At 38.7% G+C, this 7500-nt stretch overlaps 1 long non-coding RNA gene across 1 annotated transcript in view; it reads left to right on the top strand.

Annotated features, from left to right (window-relative positions):
- Window positions 1-7107, top strand: part of LOC121674259 — a 41857-nt gene extending 34750 nt beyond the window's left edge. The window contains exon 4 of the long non-coding RNA XR_006019507.1: window positions 6989-7107. This is a non-coding gene — a long non-coding RNA (uncharacterized LOC121674259). The remainder of the gene's footprint in view (window positions 1-6988) is intronic.
- The last annotated feature ends 393 nt before the right edge of the window (window positions 7108-7500 follow it).

The following is a 7500-nucleotide window of genomic DNA, read 5'->3' as shown; positions in this document are numbered from 1 at the left end:
AACGGCTCCTGAGGATGGTAATAGAATACACTGCAACCCAGGACAATTGATTAACTGTGTAAGCTGGAAAATTGCTCTTCTGCCCTCTCTGTGCTAATAACCTAAATTGCTTTCTGCAGGATCTCATCATGGTAGTGCAGCTTCAGCAACCACTGTCTATCTTTTGGATATGACCAGTTAAGAATTTTAAATTATACTGATTTTCACACTCTGAACTTGCCCTTGCACAGTGCTGCCAAATTCCTTGTGGAAGCCTGTCTGAAATCCTTAAACTTCTTCCAGATCTCTATTCCCTTTGCAAATCGTGTCTGCAACTGGAAAACAAAACCAAAACAACGAAAATGACAAAAGGCCCTCTCTATTTGAAGTAGGGTTTGTGAGGCACCGCTTGGCAATGGCAGCAGGTAGAACCCTCATAAGGAGAGATGCTGGATTTTGTGCATCGAGCCAAGTCCTGATCCTCACTCTGAGTGTATTAATAACCATTGGACTCGATAGTCATGTGATTTTAGCCAGTATTTCCCACTTTTGATTCTACTGTTGTGAGTTAATAGTTCCTGAAGGTGCCCAACAGCAGCTTCCCCTTGTACTTACTAACTCCATATTTAATGATTCTATCCTTCCAGCTTTTTAAAATTTAACGTCTCATTTTGACAAAGCAAAAAAAAAGGCACACACATCTCACATACTTACCTTTCAAAAAATCTTTCCACCCTTTGCCCAGAAAAGTGGACATTCTTGATGTGGCCTTAAACATCGCTAAAATCACCTTTAAAGTTACAGCTTTGAATCTGTTAAAACTTCTAAGAGGTTGATTCATATTGTTTCATTTTCTTTCAGACCAAAATGCGACTCATATAGCCGCTGATTCTCTCTGTGCCACTATTCCAGGTCAGGCAGGATTCTGGGCTACATAAAAATAAAAAATGAAAGAGGCTTTGAATGTAGCCTCAAGTTACAGTAAAACATAAATTATATAACCAAACTTATATAAAGTAGAAAGTATTCATATAAACCCGGAAAAACAGAATAGAAGTAAGCAGAAGTTTATAAAGAACTAACTTCACATTTTTAAACTTTCAGGAGCAATAAGCATAAATATGGGCTTCTTGCCAGCGCCTTTCTAGTTTTAATGTGTCTATGTTGGAAAAACATTTAGTTTGTCTATTTATTTCTCATTCAATTGATGATTTTATAACAGCCATGTGTGTACGCATAACTATACATTTATTGATTTAAGTATTTAACAGTCCTCCTGTTACAGGCCAATGCAAAAGTTTTCTTGTAACTTTTTGCCTTTGAGGAGTTTGTACCCAAGCAGAGCTTGAAAAGTTTCCAATGTGGATTTTTATTTTATCCAATGCGAGGAAAATTGACAGGACATGAAATTCCTGCTGCAAAGTAGTTAAATGGCTTTACTGAACTTATTTCAGACTTGAGGAAGGATTGGTCTAACTTTTAATGTTATATTATATGGTCTAAGAGACGCTACTTTCATCTCCAAGCTTTGTCTCTCCTATATTCTTTACACCAGTATAGCTACAGTGAAGCAACTTTGAAGCAACCTGTAATTTAAACAATTTGGGATATGAGTTCTCTTTTCCTGTTCTATTCCCAGTATGATAACAGCCTATGTAACTTTACTTGTGAGATTCTAAAATTAATTAAACACCTGCATAAATCTTCAGATTTGGGCTTGCTCAGCAGTGCTAGAGATAAGTATATCTAATATATAAGTAGGTTACAAGCTGACTGAACAAGTAACAAGTTGTTCTTTATATGGGTATTTAAGTGGAAAGCTAAGAGTTCAGATCTCTAACGCTCCATATCTTTATTCACATGTGAATAAAGTCTTCTAATGCAAAAGGATTTGCCACTTCAATAAGAGTTGTGAAATTAAGCTTAACCTTTCTCTTCCTTGTGCATTTTGTTAATTAACAATTAACTTTCACAGATTAAACTTCCAAAAATCATTGCGCAAAAGCTGCTTGAGTCCCCTTTCAATGCCTTTATGTCCACAGCAAAGTCCAGTACTTCAGGAGAGTGTGAAGAATGTTTCCTGGAAATGTAATAATCTGGTGGATTACTGAGTTTTGATCGTGTCTTGTGCTTTTATGACTATGGAGATGTGTCCATCTCTGTCATACAAGATTTATTACTTAGAGTAGTCCAAAGTTGTAGGTGGTGAGTAACAAAAACTAGAATAATAAAAGAGTGTGTCATCTCACTTAAAACATTTTTTCCTGGATTTGTTTTGCTGATGAAAAATTTTAAAAGGAAGAGTCCACCTTCGGAATCAGTGCAGAAAGTGTTGGTCAGAGATGTGCTTTAGGTCACATTAAGGCAATGTAAGTGAGGTTTATGTAACAAGTGAAAAATGGATAAATATTTTCTCTTGAAATAAATACATCACAACAGGAAGCTTAACAAACAGCAAAGCCGAGGGTAATACCTTCAAACAATCAACTCAGAAAAGTGCTAGTTTGCATGACACCAAGAGAAATTTCTCCTTCAAATGGGGAAAACAGCCAACTGCCTTCGTGTGAGTTACAGTGATAGTGCTGCTAATGGAACTGAGCATCTACTCCAGCTTCTTCCTATCCTCAGACATCAAACAAGTCAAACACTGTGGTAAAATTCTATCTTAGATACAGGATACTCTTGTACACAACACAGCAGTCAGCTCCCCTGGTGTGATTCCCCTCTCTTATTCCCTTCCTGCCCACATGAAAAGGAACAGTACTAGTTTTAAATAATTTATTTTATTTGGTGTATTCAAAAGATTTTTGATTTTATGTACAATTCAGAGCAATTTAAATCCCTGTGTCCTACTTTACTCTGCAAATACCCGCTGTTCAGATATGCTTGGGAGAGCTGGGAGAGCACAGGCCCCAGAGCCTTCTGCCTTACCCCATGAGCTGGTTCTCCATGAAGTCCCTCACAGCGCTGCCCAAGACAGATATTTGCTCACTTTGTGAGGTGGCATCAGTGTCGCTTGCTAACAGTTATGAGTAATGAGTTGACAATAAGGTAGATGTTTCCTTCTGGTAGCACAATGACAAGGAGCCCTCACATCCCATTTCTTTCTGTGTTAAAACTATTCCAAGCTTAGCCTGCTATAATATGACCAGTTTGCTGACTGCTCACCATATGCTGAGTTTAAAAGCAGTGAGGCCTTCCTAAGGGATTCAATACATATAATGTGTTTGGAGGATGCGAGATTAACATAAAAAGTGAGCTCTCTGCTGTGAGATCAGATGTTGGCAATGACAGCTTCTAAAGGTGCTGCCTCTTTCCTGAGATGGCATTTCAAATAGGAAAACATTGAAAATGAAATGCACAAACACTTGCTGAAAAATAAATGCAACTTAAATTGTATATCCTCGTGCACTCATGCTTTTTTTGAGAAACGGAATCTCCAATGATGTATTTATACCTGGAGATGAAAATACATCTGATTTGTCATAAAATCATTAATGAATACCCAACACCATGTGCTCTGCCTGGATAAAACTGGTCTGCTGGCATGTGAGTCCGTAAGATGGATTGTCACTTGGGTAGCTACAGAAACATTTGGGAATGCGTTTTCCCCTTTCAAGTTCCCTGTCCCTGCGGCTCTCTGTTGCTTGTGAGCTGCACCGACCCAAAAGCCGATTAAACACCGTGAGTCAGAGCGTTCCTTTCAGGATTTCTTAGCCAAGAATCAACAATGGAGAAAATCATTTGCATGGGTTTCTAGTCTATGAAACATCATTCTGTCCCTTTGAATTCTGAAACACAAAGAGAGAGTATTTTAGTTCACCTGCAAGGTCCTGTCCTTTGAGCTTGTTTAGGTAAATTGACTTTGTGTAATGAAATTTTCATTGCTTCTGGGAATAAACAGAATAATATATTTTAAAAAGCATTGCCTACATAAAAATTGCTCCATTTCTAGTTACAGACTATACCAAGCAGTAGTATTACAAACTAAGTAAACATCAGATAACAGGAGAGCATTTTTAAAGGGTATCTCTTAGAGATTAATTCATGTCCAGTGGGAAGGATGGCCTAAGCAGAAATCCCATTTTACTGGGGTAGGAGTTAGGATACACAGCAGCCTGTCCGTCTGGGCCTCTCCTCTGCACACGTAATTCCCGGTTAGTGGAGCCATCTCCTGCTGCAGCAAAGCTCCCAGCATTATTCCACACACTCCAGGGAGGAGAGGAGAGAAGAGGAGTGTGGCAGGTAGTGGTCCTCAAAGTTCTTTTCCTGTACAAAAACAGCAGCACCCCTCACTGAGTGAGATTAAGGGAATGTTTCACGCACTCCCAGGTTTCCTGTGTAGCCCTGCCGTGGTGATGTTGCTCTGCATCCCCGATGAATTGATGCTACAGCCCTGAGCACTTCAGAACTGCAAAGCACGGGTGATAATGACATTCAGTGCTGCAAAAAGCTCTGCCTCCCACTGCACTTCTACATATTAAAAAGGAAGGGAAGAAAAGGCCCCCACAAATGCCAGGCTCCAGCATCAGGTCTGAATCATTAATGAGGAACAGCAGATTGAGTTTCTCCTTAAGTGCAATATTTATTGCGGCCTGAACTGTTGTACCTTGGGCTTGTGCATGCACAGCATTCTGTTTCTTTCTGTCTAGGTCACTGATTTTGCCTGGAAAATTGAATGTCATTTGGTAGGTGAATTTGTGGGTTCTGGATATACTCTCAGCTATAGAAGTAGAGGACAATAGCCATTATTTCTCAGTCCCTCTTCCTCTGGTGGCACAATATGCAGTTATGTGCTCAGATTCAGGGTGAACCTGTTCACACTGGAGTCTTGCCCATGGGAGAGCAGCAGATGAGGATATGGTCTCACCTGCAGTCTTTACCACCCTTTACCTAAAGAGTATAATAGCCACATATGGTTTTGTGAGACTTACTTTTCAGTCCATATGGAGAAACTTCTGAGCATGTGTTTACAAACAAAACCACCCTTTCCTCAGGGCTCTGAGGGAGACTTTTCAAGATAACTGCCTGTCTAGATCGCACTTCTTTGCCAAAACAGATGTTATAATGTATATTTCCTACAGCAGGTTTTTCTCTCAACAACGTTTCACTCCCTCTGCCAGTGAATGTCTCTACATTCATTACATAGCTTAATTATCTCAATATCACATAAATTACTTTAAAGCAAGCAAACAACAAACCACTCATTTTCTCATGGTAGTCTTTCGTGTGGGAAGCAGAGTAGCCCATGGATTCTGGGAACGCTTCCATAGTCCATTGTACATCCCACTGATCGAAGGATGCAGCTCTTGTTCTCCCGGTATTACAGGTAAGGTCGTTTGGATTACAGTGGATTTGCTTCCAGAAAAAGTGAACATCCAGTGAAGTATCTCACATGGATAGACAAAATTCATCCACCTGGCAAGACCTCATTCTGCTTCTTTGCACTGCACATTATTTAGCTTCCTTTTTACAGTTGAATGCTATTTAATAGACACTGTTTTAATGAAAATAGTGCCAATTATTCAATATATTAATGGTATTACAATAGTCTGTGGGAACTAATGAAGAATAATTTGTGCTGGACATTTTGCAGAAGTTGGTGAAGCCAGTATTTTCCATGAAAAGCATGGAACATAAAACTAACGATAATATTTACGTTATTAACAACTTACTCTTGTTTTCTACAAGCACAATGTTTGACATTATGACTACTTCTCCTGCATGAAAACCTGGAACTCATATATATTGTTGTTATGATGACTGGAAAACTGAAAATGAAGTGAGGCAAGTAAATGCCCTGCTTGTGTCTTACTACTCACTGTGTGGACAAGACAAGCTATGCTTTGCAGTACTCTGTCTCTCTTTTACAGAACCTTGTCTTTAATTGTGTCTCATTAAATAGCAATACAACACTGAACTGACACCATGCACGAGTGCTTCACAATCACCTATTTGGGCTGATCTCCTGTGAGCTAAACTGTCTAAACTCTGACAGTGTTCTCCAAGAAACACAGCAAGCAGGCATGCTCCAAGGCTGATCAGGATCAAGGGAGGCTTTCAGATGTCTAGGTGTAGGTGTAGCTTATGCGTCCACTGAAAACAGGCACCAAATCAGCCTTTGTTTTCTTCAGTAGTTATATTAATACTGTTCAAAGGCATTGAACATTCAGGTGCAGGGTCTTCTAAAAATTAACAGCAATTCTAATCCTGTTGCTTTTATTTCATATACTAAATAGTAAATCGCTTCTGAAAAAATAATTGCTTTTGACTTTTATTGCCTAATGAATTATTCACTTCAAGTGGGAAAGGCAATTTTATAGTATCTCATAAAAAGTATTTTAAACAATATGGTTATTATACATTTTCAGTCTCTGCCACAGATTGTTTTGAATGTTTTAACTGTGATATGAGATTTTAAATATTGAACATATTGGGTGCCAGTGAATATTTCAGAAAACACAGACAAGCTCTTCTGGCTTCACAGTTTGTATTATTAAACTGTCATGAAGTGGGAAAAGCCTCTCCTGTCATGAGACTGTCAAAGGGGAAACATAGAAGTGACTTTGAAGAGAACCTGCAATAGTAAAGGTCTGAAAGAAGGCAGTGGAGAAAGAGAGTAAGAAACATGAATGTAATAGAACAAAAAATACCAAGCTGGCTGGTATACTGAAAAAGGGGTTCATATTTCATGTAGTCACAGTTCTAAGCAGTAAGGCTGCCTTGGCAGATGAATGGCACAGGTTAGAGATCTCTCTGTGCAACTGTCAAGCTGTAGGATTTAAGTAGGATTCGAGCAAGTGTTTCAATCAGATAGGGAAATTTAAGGAGGAATATTGACTGCAAGGCCTCACTCATAGTCAGGTAGATGCAGCTCATACGTCAAAGCACAGTTCTCAGTTTAAAGGGAAGTACATGTTACCTGATGCCTTCCAGACCTGGTTTGTTTTGCTTTAAATAATAAAAAGAGTTATAATAATAATACTTGAAACTAAAATTTTATTTTCAGATGACCCTCAATTGGTCATGGCTGCCTGGAATTCCTGAGTCTCACCAAGTCCTCCTATCTTAGCAGCAAGTACTTCCCCTGTGTAGGCTGTCCCAGGAAGATGTGTACCACTACCTGACACAAAGGTAATAATTTTTGGGGAAAAGGTTTTATCAGCAAGCTGGCATTATGGAACTGAAAGTATTCACAGATCAGAGAAACTGATAAAATGGGTTAACCATGGATCTAGGAATGTAAAAAAAAAAAACCACTTTCAATGTTGAAATTTCCTAATCAGCAAAAATTGAGTTTCCCTGTATGGATAAAAAAAAAATTAGATACATAAAGAGAAACAAGTCTTAGGAATTAGCAGATACACGCAAATATTTAAAGCATGTCTACACTGCAGAACTGTGTTGCAATAACCTTTCTGAAGTTACTAACACATCTACTGCTACATAATGTACAAGGCATAGGCTTCTTTTCATGCTAATCTGGTAAAATCCCCTTGATCTTGAAAAGATAAAAGACAT

Source organism: Corvus kubaryi, unplaced genomic scaffold (assembly GCF_017639235.1).
Source record: "Corvus kubaryi isolate FWS band 111438036 unplaced genomic scaffold, C.kubaryi_AGA036_p1.0 67, whole genome shotgun sequence".
NCBI classification, from domain to species: domain Eukaryota; kingdom Metazoa; phylum Chordata; class Aves; order Passeriformes; family Corvidae; genus Corvus; species Corvus kubaryi.
Note: the sequence above shows the minus strand (reverse complement) of the source record. Positions and strands in the feature narration are given on the sequence as shown.